The sequence below is a fragment of the Cryptotermes secundus genome, unplaced genomic scaffold (assembly GCF_002891405.2).
Source record: "Cryptotermes secundus unplaced genomic scaffold, Csec_1.0 scaffold20, whole genome shotgun sequence".
Taxonomy (NCBI): Eukaryota; Metazoa; Arthropoda; class Insecta; order Blattodea; family Kalotermitidae; genus Cryptotermes; species Cryptotermes secundus.
Window position 1 is genome coordinate 90,954 of NW_019744406.1, and position 15,078 is coordinate 106,031.

The 15,078-nt window shown below is 42.4% G+C and overlaps 1 protein-coding gene across 2 annotated transcripts in view; it reads right to left on the bottom strand.

Annotated features, from left to right (window-relative positions):
- LOC111874632 overlaps positions 1–15,078 on the bottom strand; it is a 627,779-nt gene that overhangs the window by 47,125 nt on the left and 565,576 nt on the right. The gene's annotated exons all lie outside the window — the stretch shown is intronic.

Consider the following 15,078-nt stretch of genomic DNA (forward strand, 5'->3'; position numbering starts at 1 on the left):
CTACTTACAGGGTACTGTCACCTTAAAGAACACCTTTTCAAACTGGGACTAAGTGATAGTCCCACTTGTTAGAGGTGTCAAGAAGAGAATGAAACAGCCACACATATCCGGTGTGAATGTGAGGCCTTAGCTTATTTATGATTACGTCACTTGAGTCAATATCTTACGGAACCAAGTGACTATTTCGACGCCCCCACGTCCAAAATCCTGCGCTTCATTCGAAGTGCAGGATTGCTGAGGGGATAATTAAAAGGGAAAGCACAACAGATCACTGTAGGTCGCGGTGCAAGGGCCGAGAAGGCCCACTTCTTACACATTCATTGAAGCCCGACTTGAAGGAACGTGAGTTTGCATTGCAGGTATCCCGTTCAGTGAAATGATACAAATTCTGTTTATTACATTAAAGGCTATGTAATTATGTATGATTTCTGATGCAGCAGAATATTAGGCGTGGTCCTAGCTTTTCACTCCTTAATACACGTAAATATGCTTCCAATTCCAGAGGCAGTAGCTATTACATTATCATATCTATGTTCTAAATTATGTAAGGTTCTTCCCCTTTATTTGATTTCCCTTACATATACATCCACTAACGACAGCGAAATCCTTATTTTATTTTTTACCTGTTTCACGTCTCTCGAAGTTGATGTCAGTGTTTTCCGACAAGAATATAACAATGTCAACAAACTAAATAATCCCATAAAAGAAATATAGAATAAGTAAATAAATGGATTAATTTCTAGGTCTTTGTAAGTTATAGTGTGTTTCCTCAGATGTCTTCCTTATCCCCATAATCCTTGACACAAATTTCCTGTCACGTGGCTTCTTTAGATGTGAAATGTGAATTAAAATACTGTACCACTCACAATTTTGTATCGCATGCCTGCAGATTATCCATGCTCAGGAATATAGAATTTAGATTATATTGTGTAGAGATTATTATTATTATTAGCTGTGTCTGTAATTGGCCTTGCGGCTGTTGACTTGGCACATAAACAATAAAGAATTGAAGAATTATTATACAGAATGTCATATTTTATATTTTGTTCTTTAATTATTTTTGTGTATTTCTATGTACTCCTGCTAACTTTGTAATTGGCCTCTGTGTTGTTAAGTTTTGCAGGTAAATAAACACAAATTGAATTATTATTTTGTTCCCTTTTATTCCCATATGCAGGAATGTAGAATTCGAAATATTTTATTATGTTTATTAGATCGCTTGTGTGGTCTAGTGGTCAGAGTTCCTGGCTACAGATTCAGAGGTCCCGGGTTCGATTCCCGGCACTACCAGATTTCCTGAGAAGTAGTTGTTCTAGAACGGGGTCTACTCAGCCTCGTGAGGATAACTGAGGAGCTATTTCATGGAAATAGCAACTCTGGTCTACAAAACCGAGATTAACGGCCGTGGGGATCCGTTGCGCTGACCACGTGACACCCTCTATTCACAAAAGTTGGCATTAACTTGGCCGATAAGAGGCGGTCGCTGGGTCGGTATAGTTCGTTTGCGGACTATAGGCCACGGAGTTTGTTTTGTATTATGTTTATTATTCATTCCAAATGACGCATGCTCACGTTCAGAAGTTTTGAAGAAGATGGCGCACCAATCGCATTTCAGTAACAGGAGTGTACTGCAGATATGTCAGCCTGTTTCCCCTATAGCAGTTGGTGGCAAATGATTTACTCGTACATTAGGTTCAGATAAAGGGGCGCGCTCAGAGTAAATATTTTTTTGTTGACAATTTTTGGAACTCATTAACCTCATGGAGCAGGGTCCGTCTGGGCTCGGGGCAGTTAGGTGTTTGGGAAGGAAATCGCCGCATGCTTCGTGATCATCAGTCAACAATTATGAAATTATAAAAACATATTTAAAAATTGTCACCCTAAAACCTTTCCCAGGATAAAAATTTCTCACGTGGACGCGACTGAAGATTGTTGCCCTAGTTAAATTGTAAGAAAAATAGGCATATATATCTGAGTCTCTCATGTTGGTGTAAAAGCCCTGTTAACATTACGGTGTAATGTTAACCGTGTAGTCTGGTAGATAGATATAGATATCTGCTGTCTCTATCTTCTACATTTAAGATGGCTGCAGAATATGCCTCCGAAACGTTGGCACCAAATTAAACGCCGTATATTAGACGACCGTAAAGGTAAATTTGTTCCTGTGCTTAACTAATTAAGCACGACGCCATGAAGACGCATGCGGGTGTGGATGTATAGGTCAACATTTTCTTGACCTCGGCACTAGTTGGAGGCGAGTGGTCAGCTTCACGCCCCGGCCGCTTTACCCCCGGTACCCATTGGATAGGAGGTTGGGTGGACCCAACCGCCGGCGTGGACAACGTGGAGAAGAGAAAATTCTTGAATATACCGGGGCTTGAACTCAGCCCCTCGGTCGTCCAGCCCGTAGCCAGACGCTATACCGACTGTGCTATATCAGAAGACCTTAATATTAACAAATAACGTAATATAATTTAATATAAAAACGCTGATATCTTAAGTTATAACATTCATGCATTTGAAATACAGTAAATTAATACATGGCTTGGAAGAAGCTTCAATAGCAAAGATTCTTCGTATAAGGTAAAATCTACCTCTGTGCTTAATTAGTTAAGCATTATGCCATGAAGATATATGGGGGAGTGTAGGTATAGCTCCACCATTTTAACCCATACACTAAATGGAGATGAAATTCTTGGTAAACTTCAAAATTCAATGTTGATATGAACTTTAACGTGATATAAAGTTGGTTTTAGTGTAACAAGTACTTAGGCCTGCAGCTGTGTAACTCTAATCCTATTATGGATCCATTAGCGGAAAATTAATTCAAACGCTTGGTTACATACGAACTACATTTAATTTAGTATTTACGTTTCATATGAAGTGACAGCCTGACAGTGACAGATTTGTATCCAAACACACATTGCACTCGCAAATCAAACTCTTTACTGTTGATAAACATAGGTATAACATTGCGTATAAACTAATAAAAAGCCCGCTGAAATTTTAACGTTAAGATGTCTGTTTCTATATTTGTAGTTTATTCAACGATGCTGTCAGTAGCTTAGACTATACATTAACTCCGCGGCTTGTAGTCCGCAAGCGAACCATACCGACAGAGCGACCGTCACTTGTCGGTCAAGTTAGAGCCAACTTTTGCGGATAAAGGGTGTCACATGGTCAGCGCAACTAATCCCCACGGCCGTTAATCTAGGTTTTATAAACCGGAGCCGCTACTGTCTTGTAATAGATCCTCAATTATCCTCACGAGGCTGTGGATCCCGTTGCAGACTCACTATTCCTCAAGAAAACTAGTAGCGCCGGGACTCGAACCCGGGACCTCTGGATCTGTAGCCAGGAACTCTGACCACTAGACGACACAGGCGGTCTCAGTATCGACTGGTGATAATGTATTTTGGGTGAGTAGGGAAGAGATCGTGACAAAATTTAAAGCATCCATGAATTTTCTCAAAGGACCGAGTAAGCCACAAAATGGAGACCTCAGACAGTATAGTGGTGTCTTGGCTGAGATTCGAAAGGGGCACCTCCAAACGTTTCCATTTGAGCCATATTCCCTAATGGTGCGATTTTCAGAGTCATCAGTGAATTCTGAGTATAATACATACCGAGAAATCCATTCATGTGGACGTGCAACCATTTTCCTTATAAAAAACATTTTTTTCATTAATGTAGGACCTGAGGCTCTCACAGCAGTGGTTATGAAGAGTTCTATCTTCTGGGATATAGCGCTATGTAGGATCTGAGGCTCTCACAGCAGTGGTTATGAAGAGTTCTACCTTCTGGGATATAGCGCTGTGTAGTAGCTGAGGTTCTCACATCGACGGTTATGAAGAGTTCTACCTTCTGGGATATAGCGCTATGTAGGATCTGAGGCTCTCACATCGACGGTTATGAAGAGTTCTACCTTCTGGGATATAACTCCGTGTAGGATCTGAGGCTCTCACAGCAGTGGTTATGAAGAGTTCTACCTTCTGGGATATAACGCAGTGTAGGATCTGAGGCTCTCACAGCGGTGGTTATGAAGAGTTCTACCTTCTGGGATATAACTCCGTGTAGGATCTGAGGCTCTCACAGCAGTGGTTATGAAGAGTTCTACCTTCTGGGATATAACTCCGTGTAGGATCTGAGGCTCTCACAGCAGTGGTTATGAAGAGTTCTACCTTCTGGGATATAACTCCGTGTAGGATCTGAGGCTCTCACAGCGCTGGTTATGAAGAGTTCTACCTTCTTGGATATAACTCCGTGTAGCATCTGAGGCTCTCACAGCGGTGGTTATGAAGAGTTCTACCTTCTGGGATATAACTCCGTGTAGGATCTGAGGCTCTCACAGCAGTGGTTATGAAGAGTTCTACCTTCTGGGATATAACTCCGTGTAGGATCTGAGGCTCTCACAGCAGTGGTTATGAAGAGTTCTACCTTCTGGGATATAACTCCGTGTAGGATCTGAGGCTCTCACAGCAGTGGTTATGAAGAGTTCTACCTTCTGGGATATAACATGTGTAGGATCTGAGGCTCTCACATCGACGGTTATGAAGATTTTTATTTCCTGGAATATAACGACGTGTAGACTGTTCAAAGTCAACCGATGCTTCGGGAGGAAAATATTCATGTTCCACCCTAAACGTCGGTTGACTTTCACACTGACTACAGGGCGTTATATGACAGAATATAGAATTATTTTGTCAGAAATATCTAATATCGTTAACTGGAAAAGTTCTGGGAAGATTGCCATTTTTATACTAAGATACTACACTTTCAGAAACACTATACGGTTATGTAAATGTATCCTATGAAGTATTTTCGATCAAGTAGGACACTGAAGTACCGACTCATGCATCCCACCCACTATCATTTATTGGAATCAATTGTTCACATTTGTTAACTACTGCGAACTTTGATTGCTGATATTCAAAACATCGTAACAGCAAAGCGTTTGCCTTATGCCCACAAAGATTATAGGTACAATTACTGTGTTTCTTGACGTTAGCCATCGTCCTGTTTTTTTTTATTTAAAACACATGTTTCGGAGACTTGATTCTGTCTCCGTCTTCAGCTGGAACCTATTAAGTTGGACGACCGCGCCATAGCTCAAGCGGTTAGTCGCTGGCTTCACACCGCGGCGGCCAGGGTTCGATCCTGGATCTGGTCAAGTGGGATTTGTGGTGGATAAAGTGGCGCTGGGGCGTGTTTTCTCCGAGTACTTCGGTTTCCCTTGCCAATCTTCATTCCACCAAATTCTGCATCATCATAATCACCCGGGGCAGGCTACAATAGGCCAATCAGTGGCCGCCGTGACCCAGTTGGACTCCACTCTCCCACCAAGCGAATTAAAAAAAAATACTAAGTTAGATCCAATCGATAGAACTAGTCCTTACCTCCGGACACGAGCACAAACACAAGATATATTGACTGGGCCCAACTGAGTGGGTTCCACCTGAAGACGGAGACAGAATCCAGTCTCCGAAACAGTGTGTTTTTTAAATAAAAAAACAGGGCGATGGATACCGTCCAGAAACACAAAATTGTATTACTATACCATCGTCACAGACTTTTAGATCTTAAAAGATTTTAGGGTTATAATTTTCCTAATCGAAGTACCTGAGATAACGCTAAGCACGTGCGATATATGTTGATACTGACTGTACCACCCACACACGGGTGTGATGGGGGGGGGGGGTTGCTCAAGAGTTTGCTACCGTTTTATTTTCAAAACTCTCACGCGATATTCAGTTTCTGAAATCCTTTGCATATGCAGCTGACTGGAAAATTATATTGTAGGGTCAATAACCTGTCGAACATATCAAGGAAAATTTGTAGATGACCAGGCAAATTGAGTTAGACAGGCTGTACATGTTTTTGTGAAGCTCAACCTTACAAGCTTTAGATGTGCCCTGCTACAAAGAACATGCAGACCTAATTCCACGGACCATGGGAACATCAAAGGATCCATTAGAAGGGGAATAAACCAAAAGCCAAAGTCTCCGATGAATTATATTTACACAGGAGCATAAAGCGCGTTGAAATTTCAATGGGAAATTGCTGCTGTTATTAACACTACACTCGGTCACACTGTGTCTTCATTGGCTGTGATGTAATCTGAGAGGTTTTATCCCTTTAAGGATGTTTTGAAATCACAGGATCACTAAACTTGCACGCTATGAACACGCAAAGTCCCGGAAAGACAACTACATTTGTACTAGGACGTTAGATTTGAACGAAAACAACTGCAGCAAACGGTGATGAGGTTTATGCATAACCTTTCGACTTTAAACAATTCTATCTTCTGGGTTATAATAGCGTGAACTTCGTTAAACTTCAACAGATGTTTCTGAGGGACATCTCTCATCCATCTTCAGGAATGAAGAAGCCAGACAAAAAACAGTACGAAGCAGAGTTTGCTGTCTACTTAATGCTGGTTTCCTGTTTAGCTTATTCTTAAACCATGAAGTAGGAGATGACACGTTCCTCCGAAACGTCTGTTGACTTTCAACGAACTACACGGTGTTATGTACCAGAAGACTGAACTCTCTCTGACCACAGCCGTGACAACCTGAAGTCCTAAGCTCTGAACTTTATTCGGAAAAGATGTACACTACAATACCGACTGAAACGTATATTTCACTGCCGTTATTACGGCTACATTCTGCTCCCGTGACATCAGACGCCTTTTAACATAAGTAACTGCAGTCCAAGTCCAAGTCACATTGCGACCGACGGTCAGTCAGACAGTAGGTCTTGGTGTCGAGCTCCATCTGGGGCTCTTACTGTTATTACTGTTTGGCATTTGCGGTCTTGTTTTTGTGGGGCGCCCTCTCTGACGAGAGGACGGATCTGCCTTTTGCATATGCTGGTGGCCCTTGCCAGTGCAGTCTTTCTCGGGTGTGAGTCCCTTGGAACACGAGACCATATTTTACTGTCTCAGATTTGAGACTTCCCTTTTCGTCGCCTCTTACGATTCGCAAGGTGACCAAGTAACTGCAGGATAGCAAATGCTGGTATTTATACGGAAGTCTACTACACATTTCTTAGACTATGGATGCTTAAGATGTGATTATTTGACCCTTTAAAGACCGACTGACTGTGTGTCTGCTAAATTTCTGCTGGCCTTCGGTAGCAGAGTGATTTTTGGTTCCGAGTTCCCAAGGGCTCCTGACCATAATTAGATGTGTGACGACTCTGTGAGCCTTCAAAACCACAAAGAGTCCGTCCCTCACAGGAAACATTACGTCTCCGCTACAGAGACCAACTGGTTAATGCTGTTTAGGGGGAGAGTCGCTGTGTATTGTGAGAACCATATAAAACACACAAATACAACTCTATGAGTAGAATGGTAAGTTTCAGTCTGTTAAAGCGGGTGGTACGTATAGTAACCACTGGTGCGTGAAAGATTTAATACAACTTCCTCTATACATCTGACCTCAGTAACTTGGTTTGCGCTGGCGGTTAATTTTACGTTTCTACTTATACAAATTATAAACGGACAGGTAAGGTTACTCCTACGCTTCTTATCGAACAGCACACCATGAGTAAGTTTTGGGGAGTGGAGGTATAGCTCCACGCATTCTTTACCTGGGCGCTTGTCGGTCTGGACAAGGTGGAAACAACAAATATTGACCCTGTCGGGGATCGAATGCAGATTCCTCGGTAGTCCAGCCGAGACCATTCAATTTAACGACTGAGGTATCCTGACGCTTGGACAACTTCGTTTAGAAATTTAAAATAACTCGAGAAATCACTCAGAAAGTAAAAGGATTAGGACATTTTTATTTAACCAGAAAGTTCATTGCCGTATTCATAAGAGCCCTCCGTCGGACCTTCCTCTGAGCAAGATAAATCCATCCCACATCCTCGCGACCTATTTCTGTAATATCCATTGTCGCATCTACACGTTAGGTATCCAATGAGATTTATTTTTTCATTCCAGTTTTCTGACCAATAATTTATGAGCATCTATCATGTATCTCATGCGTGCTACATTCCCCGTACATCTTATCGCCTTGACTTGATCACCGCGATATTGTTTTGTGAGGAGTACAAATTGTGAAGCTTCTCCTTAGGCAGTTTTATTTGTCCTACTGTTACTTCATCTCCGTTAGGTTCAAATATTCTGAGCAGAAAACTGTTATCAAACATCCATAACCCATATTATCTTTTAAGGTGAATTATCAAGTTTAAGACCCCATAAAGGAACAGATGAAATTATAGTTATTACGTGAATATATATCGGTCTTTGATATTTTGATAAGAATAAATAAAAATATTGTCGCGTGTTGGGCGTATAACGCGACAAATAACTTCACGAGGTATTTGATGTAGCGAATTTTATTTCACATTCGAACTTACAATCACCCAATTTACAGATTTACGATTACTGCTATCTGCAGTATCACAAATAGTACACTCCAAATGCCAGAATACAACTGGTTGCTGGCTAACTCGGAACTAACTCGGAGGTAGCTCGAGGACTGACTCGTAGGTAGCTCCAGGACTGACTGACTGACTCAGTACAACTCATTGTGAATAGCCTTCGCTGCTCCTTATGTAGCCTTGATCGGACAATACGGAAAACGGCCACGTAATAGGCACCCTTGTTGCCTGGCGCTGTGTTGCTAGTAACGCTAGCGGTAGTAACCGCTGTTACTACCGTAACAATCCTGTTGCGTCACCGTTACGTTACCGTGCGGAGGAGGGGGAGGGGAGCGCGGACTCACCCGCCGCGTCACTGCTGGTGGGGGGGGGTTCTCCTTTGCGCAACATGTCACAATATATTGATATTATCACGTGTATGAGTGACTATACATGGCAGTTGGGTTGGGAATGGGTTTTACTACGTACGGATCGTAATTACAAGTATTCACACACTCAGCAGTTCACTACATGACGCAGTAAGTCTTTTCAGTCTGTTGTATTTTCATCAGTCGCTGTCTAGTAACGGCTTCCAACGACGGATGTTCACCTTAATCTGGATTTCCGAATTATCCCCGTGACTTAGCTACCAACTTCTAACAGTAGCGGCTCACAAGGATTGAACCGCAGCCATCCTTTAACTCTCTCCCTAACCAACCTACTCGACTGCACTAACTGAACTCGGTCAGTCGCGTGATATAGCCTCGAAGCAGACCTCACAGAAAACACCACTTCCAACAGTAATGTCATTGTTTCTTCCGGGCTGCTGCCTAGCAACGGCCGTTGTCTCGTTTCGCGGTCGTTGCCTAGCAACGGGTCTATATATCTTTGATATTTGGATAAAAATAAGTAAAATATATTGATTACTTCGGCAAAACGAAAGAGTTAAGTTCACTAGGACTGTGTAACAATTTAAGGAACCATTTTAAGACGGAGACATATACAGAATTACATAGAGGGGAAGCCAGGAGGGGAAGAGATAGAGGAAAATAGCGGGACTGGAGGGATTAGAAGAAGCAATAAGCAGAGGATATGTCCCATATATAGCAAAGAACACTGGAACCACATATTTGGGGGGGGGATATGAGGGAAGAGATTTTGAACAAGAAGTTTACTAATAACAAGGAAGAAATGCATATTAGGACGACAGTAGGATGCAAGGATAAAGAAGAGTGGCAAAGAAAAACAGGAACACACGTGATTAAATGCAACGGGGAATGAGACAAGATAGCGAAACAGAAGGAGAGTGAACTACCAGAAGTTGGTAGGGCCACTAATTAAAACGGCAATGCATAATATACGTATATGAACACAGGAATACAATTTAAGAGGGATTACAGAGAGTAGGGGCCCCGTGTGGAGGCGGGGTCGAATACCTCCACCGTGACCCTGTGAGTCGTAGGAGGCGACGAAAATGGAAGTCTCAAACCTGAGACAGTAAAATGTGGTTGGGAGCCCCAAGGGACTCGGGCCCAAGAAAGATTGCGCTGCCAACGGCCAGCAGCATATCGACCCGTCCTCTCGTAAGAGAGAGCGCCCCACAAAAACAAGACCGTAACTGTCAAAGAGTAATAAATATCTGGTCATGAGCCCCAGATGGGGCTCGACACCAAGACTTACTGACTGACTGACCGTCAGTCGCAATGTGACTTGGACTTGGACTTGGAGAGTAGGGGCCATGGAGTTAAACTCCGAAATATCAAATTATAAACTGAAACGGACTTTAGGTTTTGAGGTCCCTACACCGATGGTTATGAAGAGTTCTGGCTTCTGGGATATAACGCCGTGTAATCCGTTAAAAGTCATCCGACGTTTGGGAGGAACATATTGCCTCAATCTGCAGGGTCGAAGAATAAGCCAAGCAAGAACCCAGCGTGAAGCAGGCAGCAGATTTTCTGCATCTCCTTACGTCATGCTGATTCCTTGTTTGGCTTATTCTTCGACCCTACATATGGAGGCAACGTGTTCCTCCGAAACGTCGGTTGACTTTCAACGGACATGTTGTTATATCTAAGAAGACAGAACTGTTTGTAACGGGCATTGTAATGCCGTAGAATTTCGGCAAGGGTTTTTGTAACTTTTAGGTATTAAGTTATCTTGGGCCCAGTAGAGAAGTTAGACGAAGGGTAATGTTTGAGGTAAAAATTCAGGAAGTAGCGACGTCAGCAGAAATTTGTCGCATTGCTTAGACCGCAGATTCACTCGGAAGAGACTGAAAACGGCTGTACGGCCAAGGCGTACAGAGTGCTGACTCAGCGAGACGGCCTGAGGAGATCCAACCCTCTTTACCCAGCTGACCAACGAGAGACGGACCCTTGGGGGAAAATCCGCTCTAGTGAAGAGGCGGAGCTTATCCCAAGATATTAGTCAGCAGGGGGAAGGTTATAAAGTTGCGGACGCAACTGGAAGAGAGTCTATCATTGAGTCTATCGTTGAATCGATCATGGAATCTTTTCGGATCAAACAATCAATCTTTTGATCATCGTAACTGAGTGTACAATGTTAAGGGAGTAGCCAGCCAGAGGCCAGGAGGTCCAAAGCCATGGTCGTGCCAGACCAAGTGAGGGGACACCATCAGCTTCCTACACCAAGTAAGTCGAACTGTTCATATCAGACATGGATATACAGTGAGATATTAAAGTGTCATGTTACAGGGTTAGAGCAGAGAGAGTAGGCCCTGAGTGGGGACGTAGGAAGTACCTCGAAGGCTAGGGATGGTGAACCCAAGTCTATTTTTCTCTAAATTAAAATGTGTACGTAACCGCCCACTGTCGGCCATGAAAGTGATATGTATAAAGTGTTATAAAGTATTAGAAGACGAGAGTAGACCGAGTGAAGGGGATGTGTGGTGTTAATGACTTACCCCCAGTCACACCCTCTATTTCCCCTTTCTCCCGTACCTCCCTGTGTTATCGGGAGTGGGAACTCACAGCCAAGAGGTAGTTAACGAGTCAAGTACCAAGTGCTTAGCCTTGCAACTGGCCATTCCCCAAGGGCGCAACGGCATGGATGGCGGAAGAGGTGGAGAGATTCCTCCACGCCCCCTTCGCGCCATAACATAAGGTGACAGCGGTGGGGTACCTCCACGCTCCTCTGTCACCACGGCGTAACATATGGTGACGGCGGTGGGATACCTCCACGCCCCCTGTCACCACTGTATAACAGGCCTGATAAAATATATACAGGGTGTCCCAGGAGGAATGTGCCAAACTTCGGGAGGGTGTTCCTTATGTTAAAGTATGCCGATATAACCCAAAACACCTATGTCCAAAATTGAACGGTTACGGAGATACTGGCCCGAGAAAAGTGTGGTCTTCTGGCGGGTCCATGCACTGTACTTGTCAGCTGAGACGTCTTATCTATGTTTGCCCTTGAGTGTGGTGATTCACACTAGCCGTAAGCTCATGTGCTACATACAGAGTACGTTGCGGCCGTGTCATGAATGCTTGGTAATTAGTTGTGCAGAGTTGCTGAAATGCCTTTTGTATTTTCACAAGTGGAATATTGTGATATGCATTTTGTGTGTGGATTTTGCGGTGGCAATACACGTGCTGCTGTTGAAGAATATCAAAGGCGTTTTCCCGATCGAAGGATTCCATCTCGAAGTGTATTTACGCGAATTCACCAGACATTGCGTGATNGTTATGTAGTCGGCTTATACCAGTATGCGCAGTCAGCCATGTTACGTCAGCGCTTGCCAGTGATGTGTCATGTATAGTGCTTGGAACCCTAACGACAACTCTGACATGGCGTGCGAATTTCTTTGTAGTTCAATTTAATGGCTTCATGTCACTTACAAGTTAGTTTGATGTTACGTACATTATTAACATTACAGAAACCACATGTTCCTTCCAGTTTTAATATGTATTTGGTAATCAACAAGTGTGTAACACCGGTCAAAGTTTGACACTTCTCTGGCCATTATCTCCGTAACCGTTCAACTTTGGACATAGGTGTTTTGGGTTATATCAGCATACTTTAACATAAGGAACACCCTCCCGAAGTTTGGCACATTCCTCCTGGGACACCCTGTATATATACATTAATTAATAGTTCTAATTATAAAATGGAATGGAATCTATTTTCCACAGTCTTGGAAATCTTTCGTATTTTACTTATCTAAAATTCTGTCATACTATTAAAAATGATTTGACACATTTCAAGTTATAATTCTGTGTAAGGTCAGATTAGTTTGAATTTCAGCTGTCATACTGTAACGTGTAGAACCGTTGCTATGCAACGACAGCGAGATGGGCTGATATACCAGGGACGTTTCTGGACAACGGCTCGATAAACATGTTCCCGCGGCAAGCGACATGAGCGCAACAACTGAAGAGCTATTTTCTGTGTGGTACGTGCAAAATGTTATAAAGTTTAGAACCAGTCAATTACACACAGGAGTTAGTGAAGAGATGATTTAAGCCGGAAACAGAGGAATAGTCATTGTTGAAGCCGTTACCAGGAAACGTCTACAAACAGACTGAGAACACTAGACTGCGTACTCTAGTGAACTGTAAAGTGTGGAAATAATGATAGTTTTATAGCCCTTTGCAGTTACGACCCGTAAGTGGTCAATAAATCTATTTACCAATCCAAATCTCGTCTATAGTCACACATACTGCGTGACTTGCTCAGGAAGCAAAGATACATACATATAATATTTTAGAATTCAATTAATCTTAAAGTAATTGAGCTAAAAATAGTTGTGCTCGTATTAATTACAGCTCCATGTAACTTCATAAGTGAAATGATGTTTATGTGCTCTATTGCAATTAATGTCCTCTACTAATTACATCAGTAACTCGCAAAGCAAGTACAATAACTTTGGGCTGTTAGCCACCGGCTTCACTCCGCAGCGGTCCGAGTTTAATCCCACTTCAGTTATCGTGGGGTTTGTGGTTAATATTGTAGTATTGGGGCCTGTTTTCTCCGAGGATTTCGGTTTCCCTTACTAAATCTCCCACTTTCTCTCGTCTATACTCCGGGACTTGTACAATAGGCTACTTGCGACCTAAATACAAAAGACCTCGGTCTTCCAACCCATAATAAGACTACAAAGACACAATAATTCGCGTTTCTAACACGTCCTGAAAGTAATACAATAAATAAGGCTGCGCCATAGCTCAAGCGGTTAGTCGCTGGCTTCCCACCGCGACGGCCCGGGTTCAAACCCGAGTCTGGTCAAGTGGGATTTGTGATGGACAAAGTGGCGCTGAGGTAGGTTTTCTCCGAGTACTTCTGTTTCCCTTGCCAATCTTCATTCCACAAAATTCTCCATCATCATAATCACCCGGAGTCAGGTACAATAGGCCAATCAGTGGCCGCCGTGCCGAGTGAACCCACCTGGACTCCACCGCCCCACTATGCGAATTAAAAATTAATACAATAAATCCTCGCTTAAAATCGTGGTTACGTTCTCGTTAACCAAGACGTTATGTGAAACGGCATTAAGCGAATCGGTTTCTACAATAAGAAATAGAAGAAATCAGTAGCTTACGTCCCCGAGTGTTTGTTGAGCCCTTCAATAACATTCATTGCCATGCAGGCTATGTGAAGAAGACTGCAAATCTTCAAGGAGTGCGTTCCGTTGTGTTTACTTATAATTTAATTACTGCTTTTTCCGTCTCAACAATCTGACACATAACGAAGCCAGACGTTGAAACCCGAAAGGTGGATAGACCCGTAGAATGAAGAGAACCAGACAGGGAAACTTAGAAATAAGCAGCGTTGAGCTTCACAATAAGTACGTTCCGAGCAGTAGGACTGCTCGATAAGGAAATGGAAGTGCAAATAAAACAAACCAGACCACGATCAAAATAACACTCACAGATCAGTACAAAATGTAGCGTCACACTTGCAACAATGGGCACCAACATGAACAGTATTTGTGTATGAGATATTTAAAAACGGCCCAACGAGCAACATTTTAATTCATCGTCTGAGTGTATTTTATAACTTAAAAACTTTTATTATTTTTATATTGCTTTATTTTCCTATAGACGCCTTTATATATATTTCTAGGTACATATTAAATATACATTTTTTACAGAGTGGATAATTTTCAGTCCACTGTGACATACGAGTTTACAACACTTCAGTCCTCATTCACCTTACATGTTTCGATTCAAAAGAATCATCCTCAGAGGCGCGCCACTACGATCAGGAAACACTGTCACACAAGATATTTTAACCATATGCACTTAAGCTATGAATAATGTTCACTATATAAATTTTGTTATTTACGTGGTTGGTTTTGGTGTTTGACCCAGGCATTCATGACGGCGCTTCTTGAAGGGTAGACTTACGTAGGATGCTGTTTCTTTTAAGCATATTTGCTGGGTATTCTGACTGGGATTTTCCACTGCACGCAATATGATATTCACTTTCCATACATTAGCCTCCCAATGTATTTAAAATTGTATTAAAATTTTCTTTTGTATGTAAAAAATTAGTTATTATGTTAAAATATCGTGAGCCGACATTGGGTCATGTTGTTTTCCTCCTGTTGGTGGGATATGTCGTTTATTTCTCTTGGTTTTATGTTCTTACTACGTGCGTGCTGTGTCGTTTGTACTCTCGTTTGTACATTTTTTATTCCAATTTTAATATATTTACAAGTTTGATATTAATTCTAACGAAATGTTGAATATA